Source organism: Vidua chalybeata, chromosome 2, assembly GCF_026979565.1.
Source record: "Vidua chalybeata isolate OUT-0048 chromosome 2, bVidCha1 merged haplotype, whole genome shotgun sequence".
In the NCBI taxonomy this organism is placed as follows: Eukaryota; Metazoa; Chordata; class Aves; order Passeriformes; family Viduidae; genus Vidua; species Vidua chalybeata.
In genome coordinates this window covers 107,306,041-107,319,864 of record NC_071531.1, presented here as the reverse complement: position 1 = coordinate 107,319,864, position 13,824 = coordinate 107,306,041, and the positions used below count along the sequence as shown (strand labels likewise).

Below are 13,824 nucleotides of genomic sequence, written 5' to 3'. Positions count from 1 at the left end.
TGTCTTTCTCCATAACCAACAGGGCAAAATCTTGGGCTTCAGGGGAGGACCTTCTTCTAAAACTCTGTTTAAGACCCCTAGTCTCTGTAGCAGATTAATTTCTATATACATAATAAAGGGAATATAAAATTGAATAAAAATGCTGGTAAGCTGCTACCATGCTAGAGACTGATTCCTTTTGTATCTGCATACTGCTATGAAAATTGCTTTTGTTGCTTCTCCTCTTTCTTCCTTGCCCCTCTGTTTTTTCCTACATCCTTGTGAGGGTGGACTGGGTGAATGTGGAGCGACAGGTTGCTGATTACTTGTTCATACACAGCTATGGACAGACAAACAAGTTATTCAGTTTTCCTGGGTTAGAAATACTTATTCAAATCTCTCCCCCAACAGTTGTCAGTTGTCATGAACTTGTAGAATTGAAATAATCTTGGAAAAGCTCGGTCTTTCCATTTAGTTAAAACTGACCTGTGAGTTCAGATGTTAATAGAAAACAGAAGGAGAGCACAGATACAGGACAGCATGGAAAAACAAACTTCCTTTTTCAGCAGCCCAGCCTAAAAAGTAGGCAAGTGAATTACCTCTGTCCAATCTACACTTTATTTTGTGCCTTGAAAGGTAGACCACATGCAGGAAGCCAGTTTTTCATATTCCTTTCTCTAAATTTAGTAGTGTCAAAGGAAATCATGGGTGTGTTTTGATTACTTGGCTGCCAGTGGGAAGTGCTTCCCTACTGCTTCCCTCATATGCCATAGGCAAGAAATCTCTATTTTTTTGTGCTATATATTTAACAGTATGACCAGTCGTCATGCACCAATACTAGTGGACCTTAAAAGATAGATAATTAAAAATAAGTATCAAAATCAGGCATTTCTTCTCCTCATTCATGAAAAGTGAATTTCCTTTCCCTGTAAAATATCAGAACAATATTCTGGACAGTGGATTTTAAAAAGAAGTTTTCTGCCTGTCCGAGGATGACTTGAAACTTCAGGATGCACAAATGAGAAATAAACATCTGGAGAGCATCACTTCTCAGATCTATTCCTGCACATCAGTAAGAAAGGCACTTGAAAGCCTGGAAAAAACAGAAGTTTGCCTCAGTCTAATATTGCATTGAGTGGCATAAGAATGTGATTCTTCTTCTCAGTCTACCCTTTCTCTTTTATTCTACTAAAGGGGAAAATGCACGGAGTAAAGGTACCTTGCATTTCTTCTCAGAACAATTGAAAACCTTTTTTTTTTTACTTTTTCCTGTGCCAGAATAGATACTTGACAAAAAGTCTCTCAACTATAATTTCTTCCTTTACCCCATGCTATTTCACCATTTTTTTCAAGGCTTTATTTGGGACATTAGTAAGTCTTCTGCTTTATTTTAAGGATGGTAAAATCCAGAAATATGATCGGAGAAATGGACTGGGACAAGAATAAAAACAGTTTCTGTACCCTGTGTTCATTATCTGTTCCTGGTTGCCATCCATTTTTTCTGTCTTCACCTCTTCAGCATCTTTTCAGATTTGCTTTCTTCTGGCTCTTATTTTTCTGCTGACATAAAATACACCAGTATTTTAAAATAATAAATCAAATTATCTTTATTCTCTTTTCCCCTCTAAGATTCATTTGACTGATGTACACTCATAACTTTATAATAATTTCTGAACTTCATTTGCTTTATTTTCATTCATTTCAAAGCCAGAAGGATTTTATTCTGAAGTGCTTTCTTCAGTTACAAGACTTAAAAACTCTTTTTTCTCTATAAAATAAACTCTGACATTTTATCACAATCATAGGCCTTTAGTTAATTAGAACTTTAAGAGAAACAAAACTGTTGCAAAACTTGTGGTAAAATAGATTGAGCAGCATGATGGTTCCTGGTGTCCATCTTCAGTGTGCTAAAAGGGAGGCAAGAAGAAAAGAAAACAACCACACCAGAAAAACACAGCTTGAAGAAATGGGCCATTCCCTTGGACTGTGTGTTAGAAGCATCCCTCCTGTGAACAACTCTCTAACATGCACATGGTTCTTGGCTGATTTTCCTTCTCAAAGATGATGAATTTGGATTAATACATTTCTTGTATATTCTGTGTCTATGCTCAGAACAAATACTCACCCACATATTTATGTGCTATCAATTTTTCATTGTGTGAAAAACATATTGTTTGAACTTACAGGAATGACCAGTGGTAATAAATCATAGCATGAAATACATTTGATATGTCACTTCTGTCAGTAAGCCATGGGGAAAGGGAAAAAAATTGGCCTCATGCATATGTTTTAGGGAAATTTTGTTCCTGTTTCTCATTGTCTCACTTTTCCTGATTCCAGTCAGAAACTCGGCAAACGAGGACTGACTTGTTTAGCACCTTCCAAATGTGCTGAAATGAGTTTAGTCACAGCCTACACAGAATGCTATTTCTGTTTACTGAAGTCCAAATCTGCTCTACAACTGAGGATCGTGGATCAAAGATCAGCCAGCAGGCAACAGGTATTCATTTCCAAATCTTGCATGCAGAAGACCAAAAAAATTGTCATTTCACCAGGCTTTCCACAAAATAAGTGTAAGCATCATGCAGGTGGGTTTTATGCCAAATACATGTAAGGATCATAAAATGGGCTCAATCAAACAGCAGAATATATTAATCATAAAAGTGTGACAACAGATTTTGACAGCAAGGTGACTGTCCACGACTCATAAGGCTTATTTTGTATAATATTGTTTCAATTCAGGTCCACTTAACTGTTTTCTTTTAGATTACCATTAAAATACTATTACCCTTAAATAGGTTATCTAAAATGCTTTTAAGATGTGTTTATGGCATACCTGATTATATAATGAAGTTCATTTAGCTCCTATGAATATTCTTAAAGGGGTGTTTTCAGCAGGTCATTCTTCTTCCACACCAGGCCATGCAGTGATATATGATGCCATTAGTAGGCCATCTTCAGCCCAGTTTCTCCACTAGATGTATATATTTTTAATTACTCTTTCTTTGTCAGAGTGAGTGACATTTTACTGGTTGCTGTACTGAAAGTGGCAGGCAGTTGATAAAGTGCTCCATGGACCTGTCCTTCCACTCATCAATTTCTTGCAGGTGTACAGTTTTGCCTTTAAACACCATAATTCTATGTCAGAGGAGATGTATACAAGCTTAGGGGATTTATTCAATAAGCCATAAATTCTGTGGGGGGTTCTTTGTATTTCTTTAAATTGGGGTGCCTTTGCTGATTTCAGCTCAACTTGGTTCTTGTTTTCACATTCATCTAGAAGCTCATAAAGGGAAAGGGAAAGGGAAAGGGAAAGGGAAAGGGAAAGGGAAAGGGAAAGGGAAAGGGAAAGGGAAAGGGAAAAGGAAAGGGAAAGGGAAAGGGAAAGGGAAAGGGAAAGGGAAAGGGAAAGGGAAAGGGAAAGGGAAAGGGAAAAGGAAAGGGAAAGGGAAAGGGAAAGGGAAAGGGAAAAGGAAAGGAAAATCAGACTCAGAAGCCCAGGCTTTATTTATTTCTTTATAATAAAATTTGTATTCTCTCCAACTCTACACATGCACAATTCCTACTTAGGGTGGCAGCCTTTTGTGCCCCATTTGCTTTCTGTCTCTTTATCCTAATTGGTTCAGAATAAATGTTATATTACTCTGTGAATGCCAGAGAAGAAAATATTCTTGAGGCAAAAAAATAAGGAGTTGGAAAGGAGAATGAAGAAAATAAAGACCAAGTGGAGTTTTCCTGGATCGTAGGGGACTTGCCCAATTTGACAACAGACAGGCTTGAAACTCTAAAATTCTTCAACAAAAAAGGTACAAGCTCAGCATCAGATACTAGTTAAGATTTTTTTGTGATAGCCCTACAGCTATACTTCCTCTTCAAGCACCTGATATTATAAGGATGTGGCCAGCTGGAAGGTGCTAAGCACTGTTGTTTGGGAACAGCAAGAACTGTACACACCCATTTCAAATTCAGCTCCCTGTCTTGACAGATGACTTCATATATTTTCTCTTCAGGCTGAATTCTCCCTAAAACATATGACTATGGCTCAAAACTAGTTTCATTATTGGTTTGGATCCATTTCTATACTGCCCAACAGGCAGTGAAACAAGCTGTCACAGAAGTGGTAGAGCCATGTAAATGAAGAGCTCTGCTATGGTGAAAGCCAAGTAGTTCTTTCATAAAGACTAACATGAAGACAGCAGAAATGGAAAATATGTCACTTACACATGGGATTTATTACACTTATTAACCAACTTTGCATCAAAATTCTGTGACTCTCAGGTCAATCCATGCAACTACAGCTTGTATATCTGGCTTTTCTTTCTTTTCCATTTTACCTATTGCAGAGCAGTTAGTACCTAGGCATTTTTCCACTGGAAGAGATTATCAATATAATCAGAGTACTCTCTCAAACTCCTTTCCCACAAATGAAAGTTGTGTTCTATAATGTCTCCCCTAAAATACATAGCATTTTTTATTCAGTGCTTAGCTTTATTTTCTCTCCTTTCTCCGTGTATTCTCTAGCTTTTTAATATCTTGCCCTTGTTGGATCAAACCTATGGTAGATAACCAAGCTAATAATTTTTCAGAGGTAAAACTCAGTCATCCAAGCCAATATTTTCGCACTATCAAATACCTCTCAAAAATATTGAGGTGAAATAAAAATCTTTTAAATTGATCTAACCCACCGATTTATTTTGTGTAAACTTTCTCTGTCAGTAAAACATGTTAATACATGCAATAGACATTTAAAGTGGCAAGGCAAATTTTAAAAAGAGAGAATGGACTAGAGTCTCTGTATAAACCTAGTGATTTATCGATTCTGATATTTTTCAGTAATGTCACTGCTATGCTATTTTGAAGTTAAAACTGAATTGTGTCAGGTAAAACATTAAAGAAATTTTAGCATAGGAGGTGAATTTACACTAGCTCAAATTTGGGAAATGTGTCTCCAAGTAGCACACTAAAGCACCTAAACTAGGAGGCCCCTTGTTCTGTTCATGGAGAAGCAGACTGCTCAGAAATTCAGCCCACCTAAAATCCCAGTTTGCACCGGGAATCTTCTGTGGCTAAACTTATATCATGGAAAGAACTCACTCCACTGCAAAATTCTTGATCCCCATTCACTGAGAGACCCCTGACTATACAGGATGGACCATGTCTCTCTTGAGTAAAAGGTCCATGTCCACACTGGATGTTGGAATATCTACCGTGCTTTACAACTAAATCAAAACCAAAACCCAAACCCCCAAAAACAGTAACCAGAAAAAAAAAACCCAGAAAAAAAACAGAACCAAAGTAAAACAACAGCTCCTTTCCTTCTCCTTCACCAAAAATTAAAATCAAATCCAAAAAACCCAAAAAAGGATTAAAGAGCAAACCTGAACACATGTATCTCCCCATGCTTCACAATTTTCTCACTCCCTTAATTTCCTTTAACCCTCACCAACAAACTGCTGAAATCACACCTACCTTATTCTTGATTACTTTAGACTTTAGACTTTACTATTTTTACTTTAGTAAATCAAATACTTGATTTACTTTTAGACATAGGGCTTGGTCTCTGATCCTTTTTTAAAATTTAGCAGGTTAGTTTTATTTGATTTAGTATGGGTGAAGTCATGCCTATGGATTTTATAGCGATAATAAAATGGCTTCAGTTCTTCAAGTGATATTTACTATGGACCATAGGTACACACACAGAAAAAAAATCTTATTTCTTTTGTTGTACAGATTTTTGTAGTGAAGCAGCAATTATTGAAAAAACAATAGAATTGTTCTCTTTACTTAATTTATAAATAAAATTGTTGCATTTACAACCACAGTGTATGACTACATTATTTGTAAACTTTCTCAGTGGGTGTGTTGTCTCAGAAAAACAATAAAACCTTATGTTATAAGCCCATCGTTATCTCAACATACAAGTAAAAGTATATATACACCTTTTTCTTTGGCATAAAGGGTCAAAGAGGTCTTACTGCCATTAAAGACCAATTTATTGCAGTATGTGGGTAAACATATTGCAATCAAATATTTATCAGTGAAGAATTTACCTTTCCTTAGCTTAGGCCTGATATGTCAAATGCCATACTGGGAGAGAAAGTCAAAATATAACTTATGCATATTTTAACTCACTCAAAATACCTCTGCTTGCTTTTCCCTCAGAAAAAGTAGATAGCCACAACTGGGCATAGCAGAAACATAAAAGCTGTATAGAGTAATCTCTCTATCAACTTTCAAAAATCAATTGAAATAGAACAGTTAAACATAACTAAAGGATTTTTCAGACAGACAACTAAGCTTCAGTGAAAGCCATTGAAGTTCAGGCTTCTAAGAGCCTAAAACATTTTTTAAAAGTGTCCTTAAGTCCTTAAAAATCACAGAGTAACTTTGGAAATTACAGCCAAAAGAAATATTCTCATCTTCCCTTATGACTTTTCATAAAGTGCAGCAGGAGATACCAGCACATTCTTTCTGATATATTACAAAATAGGAAGAATTAGCAAAGTAAAGACACAAGCCATAGCCGTATCTGTTGAAATACACGTAAGGCATGAAACATCTATGCAGTATGGTGAGATACTTGTATTATCTGTTTAATTGTTTAACACAGCATTACATTGCACCCATTAAACACAGAAATTGTGTGATAATAATCCAGTAGGGAGAGCTAGAGCATAATACTTTTGCCAAGCACTTAATGCCAAGGATTCAGACTGCATAATCAATTACAGAAGACATTGCTATTATGATACGCATTTCTTAAGGACCTCTCCACAATGCCTAAGCTCTCTTATTTACATTTTGACTTGTGTTGGTTGCCTCAAGGAGAGAAATCAATCTTTCCTCCCTCCAATATGAGGGAGCTTTGCAGCTTTTCAGAGACACACACAACTGTGTCCTTCCACAGCCTGTTGTCCATCCTCTACTGAAATAATTTGCCACAACCCAAAGTCTATGACACTCTGAATTCAATACCATCTCCAGAACAATGACAACTATAACTGTCAGCTAAGTCAGTACCCCTTGGTATGTAGTCCCATTTTTCTAACACTGAACTTCACAATAAAAACTGAATTTCGTCCAACCACTGTGCATCCATTGCTTGGATATTGTTGTAAATCAGTCTTAATCATTATGTTCCTACAGGGGCTTATGTCAGGAGACTTGTACAGATCTGCAACTTCCAGTAAACAGAACCTTATCTGAAATTTGATGAAACCAAGATATATTGTATAAAAATATTCTAGTTCATTACTTGTCCTTATTTGGATGAATTTTATGCCTCTCTGTGTTTAATATAGCTATACAGATTACAACTGTACATGGGATAGATAAATAGATATATTAGATAGAAGATAGATAGATAGATAGATAGATAGATAAATAGATAAATAGATAAATAGATAAATAGATAGATAGACCTGTAGAATGGATAAGACTGTACAGGCCAGGATTGTCCAGCCTAGGGCAGTGTTATTCCCCTTCCTGCTTTCTTCCCTGCCCATGTGATTGAACACCATATGTCTGCAGTGTGTTAGCAGATCTCCCAAATCTTTTCAGCTCTTCTTGCACACTCATCTAAGAAATATGCCTCAGTTATAGCTAGAAGACCTGCTTCATGAAGCAAATTATTTTCCCTGAGTTCTTGGAAATGCCAGTTGGACCAAGTTACGGTGCAGAGCAGAAATGCATGTGCAGAACTGTGTTACAGAGTGCTGAGAGGCAGGACACAGACACTACACAAAGGGAATGTCCTACAAATGTCTTGGCTCCAAGTGATTGCTGAGCAGCCTGCACTTGTAACAGCAGGAAAATTACTGAGTAGAGAGTGAAGTGATTAAAAGCTGTACTGGGTCTGGCACATTCTTGAGACACAGAGGGCAACTGAACAAATTTAATAATGCTGCACTCTACATTTGTCAACACATTTGTCAAAAATATCCACTCACAGAAGTTATTTCTGTCCAATATTAGTCAGTCCTAAGGCACACAGTTATTATCAGATTTTTTTACACATAAAATCACTGTATAGACATTTGGCCAGTTATGAGCATCATGCAGTAGTTGCTCAGAAGATAGAGTGATGTTTATCCAGAAATTGTATTTATCTAGGGAGATATCTAGCAGGTAAAGAGAGAACAAAGTGGTCTGCTAACATTTGTAAAAAATGATCAATGGTCAGAGATCAAATCTTGCAAATTTGAGTTGTGTTTGACAAGTGTTGTAATGTGATGGAAGGAAAATATTAAAGGGTAATTTGAAAAGTGTGGATTGTAATTAAACATGCCCTCTATCTGAAATATTTTGACAATAAAAAACTACACTGTCCACAGGTACCACCAGTCTTTCTGTCACTTCATTGTCTGTCTACAAAAAATATAAACAAGCCCTCTTTTAACTTATCAAAAAAAATTAAATTGTGAAAGCCAAACAAAACCAAAATTTTGAAACAGGATTTGTATTAAGGATGCACTTTTTCCAGGCAGGAATAGATGCAATGTATGGTGATGAACAGATGACACAGCACCATTACTGTTGCTGCCAGGGTGGAAATGGTGTTCAAGTAACAAAGCACTTGCCGAATAGACACATGAAATTGGACACAAGTTTATATTTTTCACTAGAAAGTAACAAAACAGAACCAGTATATCAGGCACTAAACTCCTTGCCCAAGAGAGATCAGGTGGGTGCCCATTAGAAACTGATGCCAGAGTGATTTGGGGCTGACCAACAGCTCCAGAGATGAAACACCCACTGCAATCCATGACTCCAAGGGCTGCTGGTACTTGGGGAGGGCTGAGCTCTGGTGTGCAGTGCGGGGAGATGGAAACTGCAGCTGTGCTGTCATAACGAGGTTAACCCGCAGCCAGGGGAAGTTGTCAATCTAAATGGAGACATATTGTGGAGGGACCAGGCTCGGCTTCCCCAGCCTCCCCCAGGGAGGGACATCACAGGAGCTGAGTCATTCCTGCCCAAGGAGGACTTAGTGAGACAATTTCCTCCTTGGCTGAGCCAAGTGGAGGAGATCGTGTCCGTTTGGGCTGATAAAATTGCAACTAATGGGTTTATCCTTTTGCGGCAGCAGCGCTGCTGAAATTTCAGAGGATAGCACCAGATTATCACAAGAGGATTATGCTTGTTAATTGATATTTCTGGTACATTTGACTGGAAAATGAAGGCATCAGGATGTAGATGCTGAGCTGTCTCTGTGAAGAGATGGTTGAAACTGTGGCTTTTGCTATGGCACAGCTGCTCGTGGGTGAGAAGTTTCTCAGCCATATGCAAAACAAAGTACTTGGGGTGAAGAACATCAAAACAGCCAAAGTTCCTTGGTACCCCAAGGACTGTGACTGTGAAGGGGTTTGGTAGCCCCCATCTGTCTCCTACCCCTTTCTCCACACCTCCAGTCCTGCTGGTAACACCAAAGTGCACGTAAAGGTAATAAACATCCCCCTCTCTCTCTCTCTCTCTGATATTTGCCTTAGCACCTTTCTTCCAAAATGAATAATATACCTTTGCTGATGTTTCTTTGGAAATTATGTAGCTTCAAGAGATCACATAGGAAATCAGACCAGCTTTAACTTGTAATGAAAACTGGTTAAAATTTATGCTGTTCTTCACTTTTATTATTTATTGCAACCTTGCCAGAGTATATTGATTTTGTGCCAACCTCTGTTCTTGTCACAGTTTTTGTCATACAAATGAGGTTCCAGAAATGTAATGCCTATATTTTATGAAATATAGTCCTATGCCATTTCAAGATGACCTTTTCAGTATTCTGCATTCTGATGGGTTGACTGTTTGTGAGGCAGGGACCTATTTTCATCTACACCTTTTCCCCTCAACACTTATGTTTTAAAAGTAATTTAAACAGAGGTTGCTATACCAATTTCTTTTGTTTGTATTGGCATGCAGAGTTGATAATCTCCATTCTGAAACACTGGTGAACTCTGGACAGCTGGATTTTCACTGGACGTGCCTCCCTGCAGTCTCTGTTTTGGAATGAAGTTTTAACTACAGCAATAATTTTAGTACTAGGATATGTTAAACTGATGGGACTGGTTTGCTTTTGTTTCCAAGCTATGCTAAATGTACATTTGAAACAGCATTATGAAGTACACTAATGAGGCAACAGTTTACCCAAAGGAGTATCCCTCAGCTATAAGTGACTGACCAAGAAAGAGCAGAGGCCCCAAAACCAGGCACACAAACTTAAATACAGAGTTATCACAGTGTCACCCATAGAATGGTGGAGCATATACAAGATGCAGAGAAGAACCTAGATATTTTACCCTACAGTGGCAGGGTGAGTTCTCTTAGTGCCTGCATCTGTAGGAAGAAGGGATATCATAAATACCTGTTTATAGTCATTCCTTATTGACTTTTCTGACAGTAGCATAACAAAAAGGCAAAAAAAAAACTTTCTTTAAAAAGTATACTTGGTTGTCAGCTCTTTCCCCTTTTTTTTTCAGCATGGTAATAGTTCCTTGCAGGATTCACAAAGGCATCTGTTCCTGTTAATCACCTCTATCCCACAGATCACAGGAGCTGCTGACTCTTGATTTCTCTTATGATATCTTTAGCATGTGGTATTTTCCCCAGTACACAATAATTTACTTTTGCAACTAATATTTCGGAACACACAACAAAGGGCTGTGAAATTATGTATGTTCACAAGACAATCCAGTGGGTAAGCTATTTAATCAGAATTCAGGAAGCTGAGAATTTTTGCTAGTCCCTATTATGGCTCTGGTAGCCCTCTGAGCCTCTGCTGCAGTGGCAGCTCTTTGCCTCCATCTATTCTGACCAGCAGTTCCCAGAAGCACAAGCTCAGAGGGAGCTGACAGCCAGCCAGACCTCAACACGGCAGTGCAAGTGTAGTGACAATGGCTCATCTGTGACAGATCATCTAGTTCCTGTGTGCCCTGGAGACAATTTGTGAATGCACAGGAAATTCAGTCCATCCAGGACATCTTTGCCTTCCTGCACACGCTTTTGTCACCTGTGCAGCGTGTGCAGAGCTCCTGACACATCTTGAGCACTTCAGATTCCCAATGCATGTGCACTTTTTGTGTGCATTTATTTCTGCCTGGAAAATGGTAGACTATTAAGGATGTGCAGTGGAAAAGCAATCCTAACAGAATTTTGTTAGCTGAAGCCTCTGCTGTGTGTACACAGGGTGGGCAACTTGGGCACAGTGGGGTACTGCTTCAAAACCTCAGGACTCCTGAAAGCTTAAAAAGAAACATTTTATCTGGGGGAAGGGGCAGGGAATAAAGGAGTGGAGTTTTTCCCATCATGTTCAGAAGGAAAGCTGAGCAGGGCTATAATATAATAATAGTAATATAGTTGCTAATATAGAGCAGCTGTGGAGCTGCATCACCAGCCAGCAGTTACAAATCATCACAGCACTCTTCACTGCTCAGGTGGGTGCCCTTTGTGCAGCACCATGCCCTGCCACCACTGCCTTGTTTTGAACATCAGAATCCTGCTGCTTCTCCTGGGGAGTCTCTGCCTCTCATTGAGGCAAGCAGACACCCCCACAGAAATATTCCTGGCACTGCAGAGCAGGCCAGCTTGAGCTGATCTGCGCTGCCTTGCTGGAGCTAAAAGTTTCTCTTGGTTGTGAGTTCATCTCATTGCACCTTTTACTGGACAGGGTGTTACAGATTAGCCTATTCATAATTTTCAGGAAAACAATGCCTTGGATAACTTATTTTGGGTATAAAATAGCAGACAGAGAAGTCAAACCAATGAGGCATTTATATCTCATGTATTGTCATGCTGAAATTATTAAAAAGCTTAAACTGCAGTGCAGTCAGGGAAACCTGCCTGCACAGCTACTTAAAAGAATTAAGTTAGAAAAAAGCACTCTTCTCCAGCAAACAAGCAAACTTTTAAATATTATGTACTTTAGTCCCTTAATATGTAGTTAGACCTCTGAGCAGTTAGTTATCTTCACACATTTCAGAGCCATTACTGTGAAAAGTTCAAGGAAACATGAGCAAAAAAATGAAAATGTAAATACATGTGAGGCAAAATCTTTCCTGCAGAGAACAAGAACCCAGAAAAGCTTATAGATCAGTTTAAGGAAATACATTACCATTTTGGATTTGTAAGGGTTTTCTTAGGAGGGTTGAACACCTCCTTTAGAAAAAGTTAATCTTAAAAGCTGCTGCTTCTCATCCACATTGCCCTGGAGTAGATGTCCAGACAGCACTGAAAGTCAGAATTTTATTTAGCATTTCCAAGTCAGTTTCATAAAATTCAGGCAAACCTAAATGAATGCTTGGGAAAGACAAGTTTTATTGGAAAATATTCTCGAGTTGTATAAACAACGACAGCCAAACAGCAGGAGCATGGTGTGTGATGTGGAAATGCTGTAAAAAATGCAAGATAATGTAAAAATGCAAAATACTCACTTTGTGAGTAACAAGGCACAGCTATGCTGCCATCACCAACATGGGTACTACCTAGAAGAAACATTTCCAAACTGTTGTAGCTATGTTAAAACATTTCAGTGATGTAAACACATCAATGCTGATCTATCCCAGCTGAGCACCTGGCTCTTGAGCCCTCTTCAGATCTGCTGTTGTAGGCAAAATAACAGCCAGAGAGAGCTGGACATCACACCAGGCACAAAGAGATAGAAATTACAGTCAGTAAACTGCACAACACGCTGCAACTACAAGAGCCAATTGAATACTTACTCTTTCCCAGTGAGGACAATGAGGCATGGGCCTGGAAACCTGGAAAGGCATGGTCTGAGCTCAGCTGCAGCCCCGAGGGGTCCCAGGGCCACCAGCCAATACACAGGAGTCCTGTTGTCCACGTCAGCTTGGGAAGTAGAAGCTGTGGCACCGTCCAGAGGGTGAGAGGAGCCAGGTCAGGCAGAGCTCACCAAAGCTGGGAGGTGGGTGTGTGAAACAAAGGGTGCCACATAGCCAAGATTTCCAAACCCTGGCATGCAGTGAATTGGCTGATGGCACCCCGTCTGAGTTGTTTTCTCATGCCAAATTGCATTAAAAAGAGCTAAAAGACATTAAACAGCTCCTAAAATGAAGCTGCCTTGAAACAATGGCTGGAATTGTCCCAGAGATGTTGTGTGAATATGGGAATTGCTCCATGTGATCCTGATGTGGCCACAAAACAATTTCCCTACTAAACTGTTCAAGCCAGCTGTGTGAAAGGCAAAACAGGCAATGCCTAAGCCAGTAAAACTACTCTGGAAAAGTGCAATGTGCACTGCCCTGTCACCCAGAGCTGGGTGGGCAGCAGCAGCTGGAGAACAGAGGATCCATGCTCCCAGGGAGGCAGCCCATCAAAGCAGCTGGGTCCCTGCCTCCAGGGTTCTTCCCTGGTCCCACAGCAGTGACACACACAGTGTCTGAGCCCCTCTCCTCCCTGCATGTTCCTCTCTTCATCCCAGATCAGCTTTCCCTGGACTTTTGTCCAGCCACCCAGTGCCTATCTTTGATCTATAAGTCAGTTTCTGTTCACTCTTGAGAATTTTTGGGAGCTGTAAACTAGTGCTAGAATTGTTGCTCCTCAGATTGAGGACAGATGGAAATAAGCAGATCAAAGTTGTGTCCCCAGGGCTATACCATTCATTTTTTCTGTTTGTATTTAAGCTAAAATAATCTAAGATGGGATTCTTCCCTCTAGGCTGTTCTTTTTTTTTTGTTTCTGGAAATTAAGGAGGTTAAAGTCTAACCTCAGCTCCCCATATTTAAAATGGTTAAATAAGTGCCTTGCTGGGGGAAGGGACAGTGAAATGGAGACATTTAAGATAGAACCAGGAGCTTTATCAGTGGGGTTTCTGTAGGCAGCAGAGATCAAAAGTAA

The 13,824-nt window shown here is 39.2% G+C and overlaps 1 long non-coding RNA gene across 1 annotated transcript; it reads right to left on the bottom strand.

Moving 5' to 3' along the window:
* Positions 1-583: 583 nt before the first annotated feature.
* Positions 584-12,775, bottom strand: LOC128784780 (uncharacterized). Its single transcript, XR_008429617.1, has 3 exons — positions 12,690-12,775; positions 1,441-1,539; positions 584-1,072 (listed from the first exon to the last, which is right to left on the bottom strand). It is a non-coding gene; the product is annotated as an uncharacterized LOC128784780 (long non-coding RNA).
* Positions 12,776-13,824: the final 1,049 nt, after the last annotated feature.